At 48.7% G+C, this 16107-nt stretch overlaps 1 long non-coding RNA gene across 1 annotated transcript; it reads right to left on the bottom strand.

Moving 5' to 3' along the window:
• Positions 1 to 7105: 7105 nt before the first annotated feature.
• On the bottom strand, positions 7106 to 15160 carry LOC103876795. The gene is made up of 2 exons (XR_004178204.1): positions 15099 to 15160; positions 7106 to 7377 (listed from the first exon to the last, which is right to left on the bottom strand). It is a non-coding gene; the product is annotated as an uncharacterized LOC103876795 (long non-coding RNA).
• Between the last annotated feature and the right edge of the window lie 947 nt (positions 15161 to 16107).

Below are 16107 nucleotides of genomic sequence, written 5' to 3'. Positions count from 1 at the left end.
ATGATAGACTGGATAAAGAAAATGTGACACATATACACCATGGAATACTATGCAGCCATAAAAAAGAATGAGATAATGTCCTTTGTAGGGACATGGATGAAGCTGTAAACCATCATCCTCAGCAAACTAACACAGGAACAGAAAACCAAATAGTGCACGTTCTCACTCATAAGTGGGAGTTGAACAATGAGAACACATGGACACAGGGAGGGGAACATCACACACCGGGGCCTATTGGGGGCTGGGGGGCAAGGGGAGGGAGAGCATTAGGACAAATACCTAATGCATGCCGGGCTTAAAGCCTAGATGACAGGCTTATAGGTGCAGCAAACCACCATGGCACATGTATACCTGTGTAACAAACATGTACCTTCAACACATGTATCCCAGAATTTAAAGTAAAATAAAATAAAAATAAAAAGTGAAAGCGGACGCATAGTTTTGGGACATGGTTTTTGCCTATTTCAGAATAAAACTGTGTGCAGACTACCACCTGGAGTAAGGAGAAATGCCTTGAGCCCTGAGCCATGGTGGCAGGTGGCCAGGAAGATGGCAGAGGCAGGTAGCCAAATAGACAGCCCCAGAAGTCAGGGCAAACAAGGGGCCCATCGGGCAGATTCCAAGCCCTTCCCTCTCCCAGAGCCTTCCTAAGTCTTCAGTCCTGGGATTTGCCCACCAGCGTCAGGGTGGGACGTCTTCCGAGGAAGGGGAGGAGGAGCCCAGGGAAGGTCCTGCAGGCACGGAAGCTGGCGCCGTACCCAGAGCTGAACTACTCCAGCTCCTTGGTGGGAAAAGTATCAACCTTGGTGCTGCTCCAGACCATGAGTCACCCCCGAGCTGTTGGGCTGCCCAAGCTTGGGCTTGGAATTAGAGAAGCTGCTGCCTCAAGGTGACTCAGCAGAACTTCACAGAACCCTTTGGAGGAGCTGGGCGCCCACTGGATGAGAGATTATCCCCCCAAACCCATTTAACTATCAGGATGAGCAGCAGCAACTGCACATTCAGACCAGCTGGGTTTCTGGGCACAGGCCTCCACCCATGCCTAACACAGAGACATTGTTTGTTCTGCTAAAACACGATCTTTTCGGGAGACTTTTGAAGCCAGAAAAGTGGGGGACTGTGGAAACAGACACTGCAAATTACCACCCAAACCGAAAATTTGGATCTTGAAAGAAAGGGGATTACAACAGGGGATGCTTTGTTTCAAGAAAAGCAAACTTTTTTGTGGGGTTTCCAACAGACCTATTGCTGCCCCTTTTGGGGAATCAGGCACTCAGAGATGGAGACCACCTTCGCAGCACACAGGGAAACCTCATAAGCTCCGCACCATATGTGGCAATCCCTCTTTTCCGCTCCTGCTGTGAGGCCCAGCTACCCATGGTCCCCTTCCTACCCTCCACTTCTCCTTGTCAGCCTTCAGGTGGGAGGGGTGATGAGACAGCCTGGGTTCTGGTGGCTGCTCTGCTGTGGACAAGCTCTGTGATCCTCGATGAAGCCTTTACCTCTCTGAATCTCTTTTCCCACCTGAAAATGGAGCTCATCACCTACCTGACTCTTTGGGACATTGTGAGTCTCAAGTAGGCACTGCCACATCCAAGCATCTTTCCCCAGCCTGAGGCACTCTCCCCTCTTACACACCCATAGCCTTTAGAGGTCCCTTGGGCGCCCATCCCTTCACCTCTTCACCCTCCCCCAAGGGCTGCACTGCGCCTTCTCTGCCCACCACACAGCTGGCACAGAGCTGGACACAAGATGGTCACCCCTTCACCCCAAATGTGGGTTATCTGCCCCTAAGGGAAAGCTGCACTCAGCCACCTTCCTGCCCTGGGACAGAAGCAGCATCCAGAGTTACCCAAGACGAGGACGACAGCCTGTCAAACCCCCTGCAGGGAGGGACGCGGTCACCACAGCCTCGGCCTGAGGGGTGCAGGGAGGAACTTGGGCCACCACAGCCTCAGGTTGAGGGGCGCAGGGAGGAATGTGCCCACCACAGCCTCGGCTTGAGGGGTGCAGGGAGGAACACGGCCACCACAGCCTCAGGTTGAGGGATACAGGGCAGGTCGTTGCCCCTGAGGACCAAACTTGTGTAACATATTGAGATTACTTTGATCATTAGATTTCTAAAATGAACAAACAGGGCACACCCACATCCCAGGCAATGGGCCTGCCGATCCTTCCTGCCCAGGACATAAAATAGTCCCTCCCTGAGCCAGGCCTGCAGCGGCAGGCAGCACCGAGACAGGAGGCGCAGGCACCCCAGTGCTGACGGAGGGAGGGAGACCCCAGCGGGATGGCTCCAGGTGGGGCTTCCGTCCTCCTGGGCTGGGCATCCCCGTGCTCTCAGAGCCACCAGCCCCGGAAAGGTGGGCTAACTCCCTGGGAGAGGGACTGTCTGCGGGCCCTGCTCTGCCTGGGCCCGGGACAGTGCATTATGTAATAATATTTTAGTCCCATTCTTGCCTAAGATGTGAATCTCGATTTCTTTCATTCCAAAGCCGCTCCACAAATCCCTCTTCACAGCCAGAGAAGACGCAGGGAGCAGCAATGGCTGGGGATGTAGCTAGGGAAGCCAGACGGGCAGTGAGGACGGTGAGGGGTGGCAGACAGAACGGGAGGTGGAGAGGGGTGATTTCTGGAGATCCTAATTTGGAGAAGGGGTTTCCTTTCAAATCTGTCCCAGTTTTCACGCCTTTCTTCCATCCCTCCACTCCCGTGTCCTCATGTAAAATGTTGGCTGTGCATTTTGACAAGCTAGGAGGACCGGAAAACCTCTGCGTGAAGGAGGTGACCAAGCCGAGCCTGGGGGAGGGTGAAGTCCTCCTAAAGGTGGCGGTCAGCGCCTTGAACCGCGCGGACTTACTGCAGGTACCCAGTCACTGTGGGGTGGGGCACTGGGGACCAGGGCCTGCTCCTGGGGCAGAGCTGCTTGGGTCAGGAACTAACTGATCGTCAGCCAGTTTTGAAGGGAGCTGGGCGGAGCTGGGCCAGCATGGCTAGATGGGTGGCATGGGTTCTTGGTGTCTGTGTCAGATTCAGGAGCAGGACTGCAGCACCTGCCATCGTGCCCTCAGAGCCGGCCGGGGACACCCCCTTACCTAGCCCCACCCCTGGGGCCATGCAGGGAGAGTGGGCACAGACATCAGCAAGGAGAGGTGCTGCGGGTTGTTTCGTGCTCACACTGTGCCGGGCACTGTGCTCAGTGGATGTTTTAATTTGAGCCTCACAACCACCCAAGGAGATGGGTCCTTGTGTCTCCATTCCAGTAATGAGGAAAGTGTGAATGATGCCCGGGAAACTGCATAAGCCAGAAGCCTGGGATTGACCCCAGGTCTCTCCACTCCTCATCCGCTTCATGAGCCTAGGTCTCTGAGCCTCCCTTGTAGAAGATCTCCAGTCAGCCCTCTTATCCCCACTGCTCCATCCAGGGCCACACCAGTTCCATTTTACCCGGGTGCTCGCAGCGCTTCCTTTAGCCCCCTCTCCACATGGCAGCCAGAGCGACCCCCAGAGAGATGGCCACGCACTTAGGACGAAATGGAAACTGTCTGCTCGCTATGGGGCCCTGCTGGTTGGGCTGCTGACACCTCCTCCCCCTGAGCAGTAGCTCCTGTGCCTTGCTCAGCACCCTCCAGCCGCACTCCATGTGCCTGCCTGCCCTGAGCTTGCCCTTCCCTCTCCCTGGGATGCCCTTCAATCATTCTTTGTATGTCTGGCTTCTCCTCTCATAGCAGCCAGTTAGTTCCCACAAATCTGGTTTGTGTGTGTGCGTGTGTATGTGATTATGTGTGCACGTGTGTATGTGCGTGTGTGTACGTGCGTGTGTGTGCGTGTGTGTACTTCTTTAAAGTCTGTCTTCCCCCACTAGACTGTAAGTCCCACCAGGACAGAAGCAATCTGCTCTGCCTACCACAGGGCCTGACACATAGTAAGCATGTGTAGTATTTGATATAAGACTGAATAAATGGCAGAGACAGAATTTGAACCCAGATCCATTTGGCTCCCAAGTCCAGACAGCTGGCTCTCAGGAAGAAAGAGATTAGTGTGCACTTGGGAAGTGTGAGAGCAGAGGGTCCCAGGCCCCTTTATTTGGAGCCTGTTCTGATCCAAGTCCCAGGTTGGGTCAGGCAGCAATGAATGCAGCCCCTCGCAAGCCGTGGTCTGAGTCCCTGTGCCCCAGAGCCAAGCCAGCACCCTTCCTGACTCCCCTTCATCCAGGCTAGAGAGAATCAGAGAGTCAGTTTGCATGACGTCCCTGTTGCAGATCCAGTTTCTAGCTGGTAAAGACGGCATGATAGCCCACCTTCTTGTGGAAGCTGAGTTCAGAGTAGGAGAAACAAGGGCTGAGATGGTAGGATGTCCCCTTGCCAGCCCCACCTCTCAGGGTCTCAGACCTCAGCAAGCTGCACTCCATGCCTCCTCCCAGCTGCCTCAGCCCCCTGACTCACAGCACTGTCTGCCAGGCTAGGGGAGTGACAGGGGAGACCTCCCGGATGGGCTGTCTCCGGGGTGAAGTTGTTTCTGCAATTACTGTTATTTGGAGACTATCTGAATTTTCTCCCACCCTAGAATTTACTCCCACCTGCAGTAGACTCCAAGCCAAAATCCACCTTCTCTCTCCAGCAACAGGGAGGGCTGACATTTAACCCCTCTTATCAGACTCACTTACTGTGAGCCCCTCCCTCTACAGAGACAGGCCAGTATTCCCCGCCCTCAGAAGCCAGCAACAAAGCAACATTTTGGGCATCTAGACACATGGCAAAACTGGGGCCTGGCTGCCGGGGACACTGGAAGATTGGGGACGCAGCCATGGCTCTGCTGCCCGGTGGGGGCCAGGCTCAGTATGTCACTGTCCCTGAAGGGCTCCTCATGCCTATCCCAGAGGGACTGACCCTGCCCCAAGCTGCAGCCATCCCGGAGGCCTGGCTGACTGCCTTCCAGCTGCTGCACTGTGTGGGTGAGGAGGACCCCTACCCCGCAGAGATCCCCTCCCACTAGTCCCGCCCTGTCACCTGAGGCCAACTGCTGACCCCAAACCCTGCATCTGCTGGCCCTGAAAATGTGAGCCTTTCATCAACACCCTGACATGCCCTAGCCTCTAATCCCAGAGCTAGCCCAGACATGACCCCCATGGAGACAACTACAGGCAGTTTTTTATTTGTTTCATTTTGTTTTTGAGACACGATTTCACTCTATTGCCCAGGCTAGAGTGCAGTGGTGCGATCATGGCTCACTGTAGCCTTGACCTCCTGTGCTCAAGTGATCCTCCCACCTCAGTCTCCCAAGTAGCTAGGACTGCAGATGTGGACCACCATGGTCAGCTAATTTTTTAATTTTTTGTAGAGATGTGGTCTCCTTATATTGCCCAGGCTGGTCTTAAACTCCTGGTCTCAAGCAATCCTCCTTCCTCGGCTCCCAAAGTGCTGCGATTTTAGGTGTGAGCCACCACACCTAGCCTATGGGCAGTTTTATGACCAATATGAGGCAAAAGCAAGGTTCTCAGAGCAGTTCCAGCTGCTTGTCCTATCCCCAGAGGGGAGGAAACTGTCCTTCAGTCCTTCTGCTTAGGTCCCTCACAGGCAGTGGAGGAGATGCTCTTGGTTAATTTCTCACACAAAAAGGTAGCTCTGGAGAGTTCTAGACCCTATGACATGCGAGCTCTGGGGACTTCCCTATCCCAAGAGCTCTGGACAGTTCTAACCCTATCCCAGGAGCTCTGGACAGTTCTAACCCTGGCTCAGGAGCTCTGGACAGTTCTAACTCTGTCCCAGGAGCTCTGGACAGTTCTAACCCTGGCTCAGGAGCTCTGGACAGTTCTAACCCTGTCCCAGGAGCTCTGGACAGTTCTAACCCTGGCTCAGGAGCTCTGGACAGTTCTAACCCTGGCTCAGGAGCTCTGGACAGTTGTAACCCTGGCTCAGGAGCTCTGGACAGTTCTAACCCTGGCTCAGGAGCTCTAGACAGTTGTAACCCTGGCTCAGGAGCTCTGGACAGTTCTAACCCGGGCTCAGGACCTCTGGACAGTTCTAACCCTATCCCAGGAGCTCTGGACAGTTCTAACCCTGGCTCAGGAGCTCTGGACAGTTCTAACCCTGGCTCAGGAGCTCTGGACAGTTCTAACCCTATCCCAGGAGCTCTGGACACTTCTAACCCTGGCTCAGGAGCTGCCTTCAGGACAGTTGTGACACTCAACCCACCCCATTCGATGGATTAATCTTGCCCAAGCCCAGTCCTGGCCAAGGCCCCTGCTACTATAAAACCTCCGATGGCTCCTCACGCTCAGCGCCCTCCATGACTCAGGCCCCATGACCTTCAACCTGGTCTCTCCTCACACCCTCAGGGCACAGAGAGTTTATGTTTCCAAAGCCAACCCTGCGCCCTCCCATCCCCACACCCTCACTGGCTCAGGATGCTCTGGTGTTGTTGCTACAGGAGGAGTGCAAGAGGGGGAGACCATGCTTATCCATGCCAGCATGGGCGGTGTGGGCACAGCTGTCATCCAGCTGACCAGGCTGTTCAACGCCGTCCCCCCTGGTGACCATGAGCTCCAAGGAGAACATTCAAATGGCGCAGAAGCTGAGAGGCTGGGTGCTGCAGCTGGGTTCGATTATAAGAAGCAGGGCTTCTCTGAGGGGGCTCTGAAGGCCACACAGGGGGTGTGTGTGTATGTGTGTGTGTGTGTGTGTGTGTGTATGTGTGTATGTTTGGAGGTTTTGTCCATGTGTTTGGAGGGTGTGTGTGTGTGTCTCTTTGGAGGGTATGTGTGTATGGGCCTGTGTGTTTGCAGGGTGTGCGTGTGTGTTCGGGCCTGTGTTTGGAAGGTGGGTGTATGTGTGCATGTACACGGGCCTGTGTGTTAGGAGGGTGTGAGGGGGGCCTGTGTGTTTGGAGGGTGTGTGTGTGTGTGTGTGCGGGCCTGTGTGTTAGGAGGGTGTGTGTGTGCATGTGCACGGGCCTGTGTGTTTGGAGGAGAGCCCAAGCTGATCCTGACTCCCTGGCTTAACCCTCCCTCTCTTATCCTATCCTCTCCCCTTCATAACCTTTCCTCCTCCTTTCTCTCCTCTATTAGTAGCTATCTATTGCTGCATAACAAATTACCCAAAACTTAGTGGCTTAAAACAATGCATATTATTATCCCCACCATTTCTGTGGGTCAGGAATCTGGGAGCAATTCAGCTGGGTCCTTCAGCTCCAGGTCTCTCTCAAGGCATCAGCCAGGCCTGTGGTCATTGCCAGGCTCACCTGGGGAGCAATTGGCCTGCAAGTTCACTCTCATGGCTGTCACAGGCTTCAGGTTCTTGTCAGATGTTAGCCAGAGACATCAGTTCCTTGACATATGACCCTCTCTGTAGGGCAGCATGAAACATGGCCAGTGGTTTCCTTCAGAGAGAGCAAGCAAGAGTGAAAGAAAGTATCCCATGTCCCTTAGGGAAGCCACCACCTTTTGGTGACCTAATCTTGGAAGTGACATCCCATCACTTCTGCCACATCCTTCTTGTTAGAGGTATGCCTGTAAGTCCAATCCACACTCAAAGGGAGGGACCGGAAGGTGTAAATACTGGAAGGTAGAGGGTCATCAGGGGACCACTCTGGAGGCTGCCTGCCACATCTTCCTTCTCCTCCTCTGCATCCCAACCCTCTCTTCTTTCTCCTTTACAATCCCCACTCTCTACTGCATCTTTCACAAAGCCTGAAGATGGTCTAACCAATGGAAGCAAAATTATTAATTAGAACTAGAAAATATGTACCAAGGAAAGAAGAAAAAAACATGTTCATCATAAAGGTTAGTACAATAACTGTGAGCAAGTATTATGCATGATTCTGAGCTTTCTGGATGCCCAGCGAAGGAGGGGCAGGAAGAGAGAAGAAGAAGGGGAAGAGAAGGAAGAAGAAGGAGAAGAAAAAGAAAGAGGAGAAGGAGGAAAAAGAGGAGGAGAAAGGGGGAACAGTAGGAGAGAAGAAGAAGGGAAAGGGGAAGAAGAAGGAAAATGAGGAGGAGGAGGAGGAGAAAGAGGAGGAGAAAGGGGGAACAGTAGGAGAGAAGGAGAAGGGAAAGGGGAAGAAGAAGGAAAATGAGGAGGTGGAGGAGGAGAAAGAAGAATGATTGGGACTCTCATACTTGTAAAGATTTGAGGGATCTCAACCATGGTGAGGATGAGTTAAAAAAATATTTGGGTGGCTGGGCGCAGTAGCTCACACCTGTAATCCCAGCACTTTGGGAGGCTGAAGTGGGCAGATCACCTGAGGTTGGGAGTTCGAGACCAGCCTGGCCAACATGGTGAAACCCTGTCTGTACTAAAAATAAAATATTAGCCAGATGTAGTGGTGCACACCTGTAATCCCAGCTACTCAAGAGACTGAGGCATGAGAATCACTTGAACCTGGGAGGCAGAGCTTGCAGTGAGCTGAGATCACACCACTGCACTCCAGCCTGGGCCACAGACTGAGACTATCTAAAAAAAAAAAAAAAGATTTGGGGAGTTCCTTGAAGCTCCAGGGGCTCCAGTACCCAAGGTGATTACATAGCTTTAATTACCAAAAAAGGAGGTGATTAAGGAGGAAGCCTACTGACTTTTCAGAGGAGAACAATACTCTTGCTCTCCAGAGAAAGTACTCAAGGCTGTGTTAGTCGATGTCTGGAACTATCATGAGACATATCTCCTTAGCTTGAGGTCTTCTGAAAGCCACATGGCTTAGCACTTCTCCCTCAGCTCTCCAGGAGAACTAAGTGCACCTTGCCTCCTAGATAGTGCTTTTGCTTCCCACTTTGTTTCCTGGGCCCAGGAGAATGTGCAAAACTAGATCCAGAGGGGAGGAGTTTGGCCATCTGCCTTCCCACGATATCTAAGCCATTTCTACCTACTATCCAAGGTGTGGGTGTCAACGCGATCCTTGACTGCATTGATGGCTCCTACTGGGAGAAGAATCTCCACTGTTTAGCTGCAGATGGCCGATGGGTTCTGTATGGTGTCATGGGGGGAGCAGAAGTCAATGGACCCCTGCTTTCCAAGCTGTTGTGTAAGTGAGGAAGTCTGTGGGCCAGTCTGCTGAGGTCCAGGGATCAGAAGGTAGGTGACAGAGAGAGCTGAGCAGGTTCTGGGCACTGCTCTTGAGTTATGACTCTGACCTGCCCTGGCTTATAGAATTCCTGCTTATGAAGCTTTGCTGACATTGCCAGCTCTCCTTCCTCTGGGTGGGAACCTAAGGGTTAGCTTGACCCTTCCTCCCTCAGAGGTCTCATTTCCGCCACCTACTTCCTCATTTGACTCGGACTTACTCCTCCTCTCTTCCAAGTCCAGGATTCATATTGAGACTCCCATGCTTTTAGAGATTTGGGGGGTGGCAGGGTCCCTTCATATTCCAGGGGTTCCAGTGTCCAAGGGAATTTAGACTGATAAATGACCTTTCCTCATCCATGGTTTGGTCTGATCTCTTTGAGTCAAGGCTAGTACCAGGGCCAACCAGGCATTTTCCCCTCAAAGATTTTCCCCTCAAAGATGTATGAGGCCAAGAAGACCTCATCCTTATCCTGTTAATGGGCTGTTCTCTCTGCCTCAGCATAAGGAAATGTTGGTAAAGACCTTCATGGAGCAAGTCCTGGCCCACTTCTCCCCTGGGAGTGCTGTACAGCTGCAGCCTGTCATCGATAAAGTCTTTGCCATGGCTGAGATTCAGAAGGCCCACTCTCACATGGAGGTCAACCAGAATGTGGGGAGAATTATCCTGGAGATGCCCTGACTCAAACACGGTGTGGCCCATGAGTGACACCAGCCTGAGGAGAACTGTCAGGGACAGGGTCAGGGATGTGGGAGTGTGGGGAGGCCTGGAGCTGAGCTGAGTTGGGCCAGGGGGCGGGCTAGAGAGAACTGGGGCCAGGCTACCTCACAACAATGTTGAGAGAATTAAACTGAGATCACAGGGATAAGAGCACTGCGTGAGCTGTCAAATACATTGCAACAGGCAAGGTAGGAATTTTGTAGACTATAGGTAAGCTGCAGAGTGTTCATATATTATAAATATATTAAGACAGATTTTGGTGAGGGGAGGGGGCTGTTTTTTTTTTCCAATGGCTATACCCTAGGCCTGTTTGGCTATTCCCATAGCCAAAATTCTCATATTTGGGGGAATAAACTACATCCAATCTTCCCGCAGATTCAGGATAGTCCTTTGATCTTCAGAAATGGTCTAGGGATTCAGGCCAGTTCTGAACACCAAAGGACTAGCCTGAATTAACACAAAGCCCTGGCCCTAACCCCTCCTCTGAGTTCCAGATGCATTGACACTTAGACATCTCAAAGGTACTTCTACTTTAACATGTTCAAAATTTAACACATAATCATCACCTACTATCTTGCTCCTCTCCTAGGATTTCCTGTCTCCATAAATAGCAAACCACCAATCCAGGTGCAAAATCCAGAAACCCAGAAGTCATCCTTGATACTCTTTCTCTCTCTCATCTTCAGGTCCAATGGGTCACCAAGTAGCCAATTTTCTTTTCTAAATCTCTTTTATCTTTTCCTTTCTCTCCATTTCACTATCTCTCGCAATCCAAGCTGCTATCCGTCTTTTACCTGGGCTATTGCAATATTGCAATGGTTTTCTAATTTATTTTCTTTCTTTTTTTTTTTTTTTTTTTTTGAGACAGAGTCTCACTCTGTCACCAGGCTGGAGTGCAGTGGCGCAATCTCAGCTTACTGCAACCTCCGCCTCCTGGGTTCAAGTGATTCTCCTGCCTCAGCCTCCCGAGTAGCTGGGACTACAGGTGCGCACCAATTTTGTATTTTTAGTAGAGACAGGGTTTCACCATGTTGGCCAGGATGGTCTTAATCTCTTGACCTCCTGATCCGCCCGCCTCGGCCTCCCAAAGTACTGGGATTACAGGTGTGAGCCACTGCACCCGGCCTCTAATTTATCTTCTTATACCCACTCTTTTCTCTTGTAATCCATATTCTATGCAGTAGTAAAAGTGATCTCTTCAAAATGCAAATTTAATCATGTCACAGCCTTGCTCAATATACTTCCGTAGCCTTCTACTCTTGGTAGAGCAGTAATAAGAACCTCACAGGCCAAGAAGTCTTTGTATAGACTGACCCATGCCTGTCTCTGCAGCCCCATTTTCTACCACGGCTCTCCCTCCCACCATAGGCCCTTCAGACATAATTTTTAATCTCAGATCTCTCTACCACAATCCAAATATCCATGAAGAGGGGACTTAGTTAATAAATTATGATACATTCACATGATAGAGTACTATGTAACTATATAAAGACATGGGAACTGCTGTAATCTCCAGAATATGTTGCTAAGTGAAAAAAGCAAGGTACACGATAAGGAATATGATTTGCTACCTTTTATCTTAGAAAAGGGAATTTATGAACATAAGTGTGTATGTGTATACACACACACACACACACACACATTTTCTTATATTTTCCCACAGGAGAATAAAAAACGAAGGTGTTTCAGCCAAGTTCAAGAATGGTGAAAACAAATTTCAAGGGAAAAAAAGGCCAGGTGTAGCGGCTCATGTCCATTATCCCAACATTTTGGGAAGCTGGGGCAGGAGTTCTAGACTAGGGCAACATAGGGAGATCCCATCTTTACAAAAAAAAAAAAATAATAAAAATCTAAAAATTAGCCAGGTGTGGTACCACACACCTGTAGTCCCAGCTATTTGGGAGGGTGAGGTGGGAGCAACATTTGAGCTCAGGAGGTAGAGGCAGTGAGCTGTGATCATACTCCAGCCTAGGCAACAGAGTGAGACTCTGTCTCAAAAAAAAAAAACAAAAAAAAACAAAAAAACAAAAAAACCCCTAAGGGAAAGCAATGTTCACCTCCATGAGGAGGAGGAGACAGAATGGAAGGGAGGGGTGTAGGAGCTAGACTCCTCTGAATTACTTTGTTTTGAAGATTTGATTTGGGTACCATATAAATGTTCTACATGAATATGAAACAAAATTAAAAATGTAAAAAAGGAATCCCTAAAATCAAAATTAAAGAAATATACTGAGGCTGAGCACGGTGGTTTATGCCTGTAATCCCAGCACTTTGGGAGGCCAAGGAGGGAGGATCACCTGAAGTCAGGGGTTCAGCTTGGCCAACATGGTGAAACCCCGTCTCTATAAAAATACAAAAAGTTAGCTGGGCGTGGTAGCTGGCACCTGTAATCCCACCTATTGGGGAGGCTGAGGCAGGAGAATCACTTCAACTTGGGAGGTGGAAGTTGCAGTGAGCCGAGATCGCGCCATTGCACTCCAGCCTGGGCAACAAGAGCAAAACTCCATCTCAAAAAAAAAAAAAAAAAGGAAATATACTGAATTGTATTTCTAGTTAATAGATTAGCCACACAGAAAGGAATAATTTCAACTATTGTGAAATTAAGAACACAATAACTTGCTGGGTGCAGTGGCCCACACCTGTAATCCCAGAACTTTGGGAGGTTGAGGTGGGCGGATCATCTGAGGTCAGGAGTTTGAGACCAGCCTGGCCAACATGGCGAAACCCTGTCTCTACTAAAAATACAAAACTTCGCTGGGCGTGGTGGCAGGCACCTGTAACTCTAGCTACTCAGGAGGCTGAGGCAGGAGAATCCCTTGAACCTGGGAGGCAGAGGTTGCAGTGAGCTGAGATCATGCCATTGCACTCTAGCCTGGGCGACAGAGTGAGACTCTGTCTGAAAATAAATAAATAAATAAATAAATAACTAAGTAAATTGAATGAACTTGACTGTATGTTCTTATTTGGGGATATAGCCTACAAACAAAAAGATACCAAGAAAATTATAAACTTTCAATAATTATGTTACTATAAATAAGTATACTGGCTATACTGGTAGGGCACAGTGGCTCATGCTTGTAATCCCAGCACTTTGGGAGGCTGAGGTGGGAAGATTGCTCAAGCTCAAGAATTGGAGACTAAGTTGGGCAACATAGCAAGACCTCATCTCTACAGAAAAAAAAAAAAAAAAAAAAAGGCAGGTGTGGTGGCATGCACCTGTATTCCCAGCTAGTCAGGAGGCTGAGGCAGAAGAGTCAGTTGAGCCCAGGAGGTAAAGGCTGCAGTGAACTATGATTACACTACTGCACTCCAGCTTGGGTTGAGAACAAAACCCTATCTCAACAACAATAAAAATAAGTATACCTATATCATTAGAAGCCATGATTTTCAGGAGAAAAAACTCAAAGAAGTTGTTAGGCCAGGTGCAGTGGCTCACACCTGTAATCCCAACTCCTTGGGAGGCCAAGGCAGGCGAATCACTTGAGGTCAGGAGTTCAAGACCTGTCTGGCCAACATGGTGAAACCCTGTCTCTACTAAAAATACAAAAATTAGGCTGGGCGCAGTGGCTCATGCCTGTAATCCCAGCACTTTGGGAGGCTGAGGTGGGCAGATCACGAGGTCAGGAATTCGAGACCAGCCTGGTCAGTATGGTGAAATGCCATCTTTACTAAAAATACAAAAATTAGCTGGGTATGGTGGCGGGCGCCTATAATCCCAGCTACTCGGGAGGCTAAAGCAAGAGAATTGTTTGAACCCAGGAGGTGGAGGTTGCAGTAAGCTGAGATTGCACCATTGCACTACAGCATGGGCGACGGGTGAGACTCTATCTCAAAAAAAAAAAAGAAAGAAAAAGAAAAAAAAAATACAAACATTAGCTGGGCGTAGTGGCGCAGGACTGTAATCCCAGCTACTTGGGAGGCTGAGGCATGAAAATCACCTAAACCCGGAAGACAGAGTTTGCAGTTAGCCAAGATCGTGCCACTGCTCTCTAGCCTGGGCAACAGAGTGAGACTCTGTCTCAAAACAGAAGAAAAAAAAAAAAAAGTTAAGTTAAAGCCCTATAGCCCTCCATGTAAATTGAAATTATCATAATTCTTGATGCATTTTCTCTTAAAAAATAAAAAGATATTTTCTAGCTCTATCCATTGAGAAGGACTAGAAACCTCTTGTTATTGTTTCTAGTTCTTCTCAATGGATAGAGCTAGAAAATATCTATCTCAGCAATGAGCACCCCTTGTATATAGACTGTAGTCTCTAAATACCATTTTCCAATCACAGGAACCCAGGCTCTGTTGAGAAATGATTGATTCCAGATTTGAGGCAGGAAATGCACAAGATGAGCCTAAAACATCTGTCTAACCAAAACGCAGGGCCCACTGGCCAAATACGAGACAATTTGAGCCTTAAAAAGAATAACTTGAATGGCTTGAAACACATAAGTTATACTTAAGTCTATGAGTACATAACTGATTTTTTAAAAATTCATTGATCACCTTTGGAAGATGATTATTATTTTGAAGCTTGGCAAATAACATTTATCATGTCTTTTTTGTATGTTCAAGCTATATATCTCAGAATAACCAAATAATTGATGAAAGAATAGAAAGCTCTAATGAAATAATCTACACCCTTGCTTGTTAGAAATCCAAAATTTTGGCCAGGCACAGTGGCTCATGCTTGCAATCCCAGCACTTTGGGAAGCCAACGTGGGTGGATCACTTAAGGTCAGAAGTTCAAGACCAGCCTAGGCAACATGACAAAACCCCATCTGTACTAAAAATACAAAAATTGGTCAGGTATGGTGGTGGTGCATGCCGGTAGTCTCAGCTACACCAGAGGCTGAGGCAGGAGAATGACTTGAACCCAGGAGGTAGAGGTTGCAGTGAGCTGAGATCACACCACTGCACTCCAGCCTGGGAAACAAAACAAGACTCGGGAAAAAAAAAAGAAAGAAAGAGAGAGAGAAAGAAAGAGAGAGAGAGACAGAAAGAAGGAAGGAAGGAAGGAAGGAAGGAAGGAAGGAAGGAAGGAAGGAAAGAAAAGGAAGGAAAGAAAGAAAGAAAGAAAGAAGAAAGGAAGGGAGGGAGGGAAGAAAGGAAGGGAGGGAGGGAAGAAAGAAAGAAAGGCAAAATGTATTATTTTGTGTTGTTGAAGAGAGAAAAAAAATGCAAAATATCATGCCTCATTCCCGACCTACTGAATCAGAACATACACTTTAACAAGACCCCCGGTGATACATATTTTATTAGTCTGTTCTTGCATTGCTATAAAGAACTACCTGAGATTGGGTAATTTATAAATAAAAGAGGTTTAACTGACTCACAGTTTCATAGGCTGTACAGGAAGCATGGCTAGGGAGGCCTCAGGAAACCCACAATCATGCGGAAGGCAAAGGGGAAGCAGGCACGTCTTACATGGCTGGAGAAGGAGAAACAGAGAGAAGGGGGAAGTACTACACACTTTAATAAACAACCAGATCTCCTGAGAACTCACTATTATGAGAACAGTAATCCCCACAATCAAAACACCTCCCGCTATGCTCCTCTTCCAACATTGGGCATTGTAATTCAACATGAGATTTGGGCAGGGACCCAGACCAAACCTATATTGCAAATGCACAATAAAGTTGGAGAGGCACCGATCTAGACAATGATTATCAATAGCTAATGAAACAATTAGGCAGAAAAGTTAATGGGGGAACTCCATACCGAAGTAAGCCAATTGACAATACCTGAACCCAATAATGTCTTTTTTTTTTTTTTAGACAGAGTCCTGCTCTGTCACCCAGGCTGTAGTGCAGTGGCACGATCTTGGCTCACTGCAACCTCCGCCTCCTGGGTTCAAGCGATTCTCTGCCTGGTCTCATTCTCTGGCAGACTAGTTCAAGCTTCTTCACATAATGGTCAGAAATTTCCCAGCAGCAAGAGAGGGCAAGCCCAACTTTTCATTGTTCCCTTGGTGGAAGCAAGTCATATTGTCAAGTCCAAAGTCAACGTGTTAGGGGACTAGAAAAGGGTGCAGGTGTGGTTACAGGGAGGAGTGATTCTTTGGGGCCATGAGTGTAGCAATCTACCTCAATTTTTGTCTTAATTTAAAATTATTACTTAATTTATTTTACATAGTTCCCCATATAAAGTGCTTAAAAGTTATATTCTTTCCCTTTATTCCTTTTTTATTTTGTTCTCTACCTCCTCTGACAGTATCCTCTCCAAGGTAAGCCAAAATTATCGAGTATATACACATACATATATAGTTATATATAATTACATAGAAAAAGAGTCTATATTTTTTCCATGCTCATATCACTCATATAAGTGTGGCGGGGGGCAGGG

The sequence above is a fragment of the Papio anubis genome, chromosome 14, assembly GCF_008728515.1.
Source record: "Papio anubis isolate 15944 chromosome 14, Panubis1.0, whole genome shotgun sequence".
Lineage (NCBI taxonomy): Eukaryota > Metazoa > Chordata > Mammalia > Primates > Cercopithecidae > Papio > Papio anubis.
Note: the sequence above shows the minus strand (reverse complement) of the source record. Positions and strands in the feature narration are given on the sequence as shown.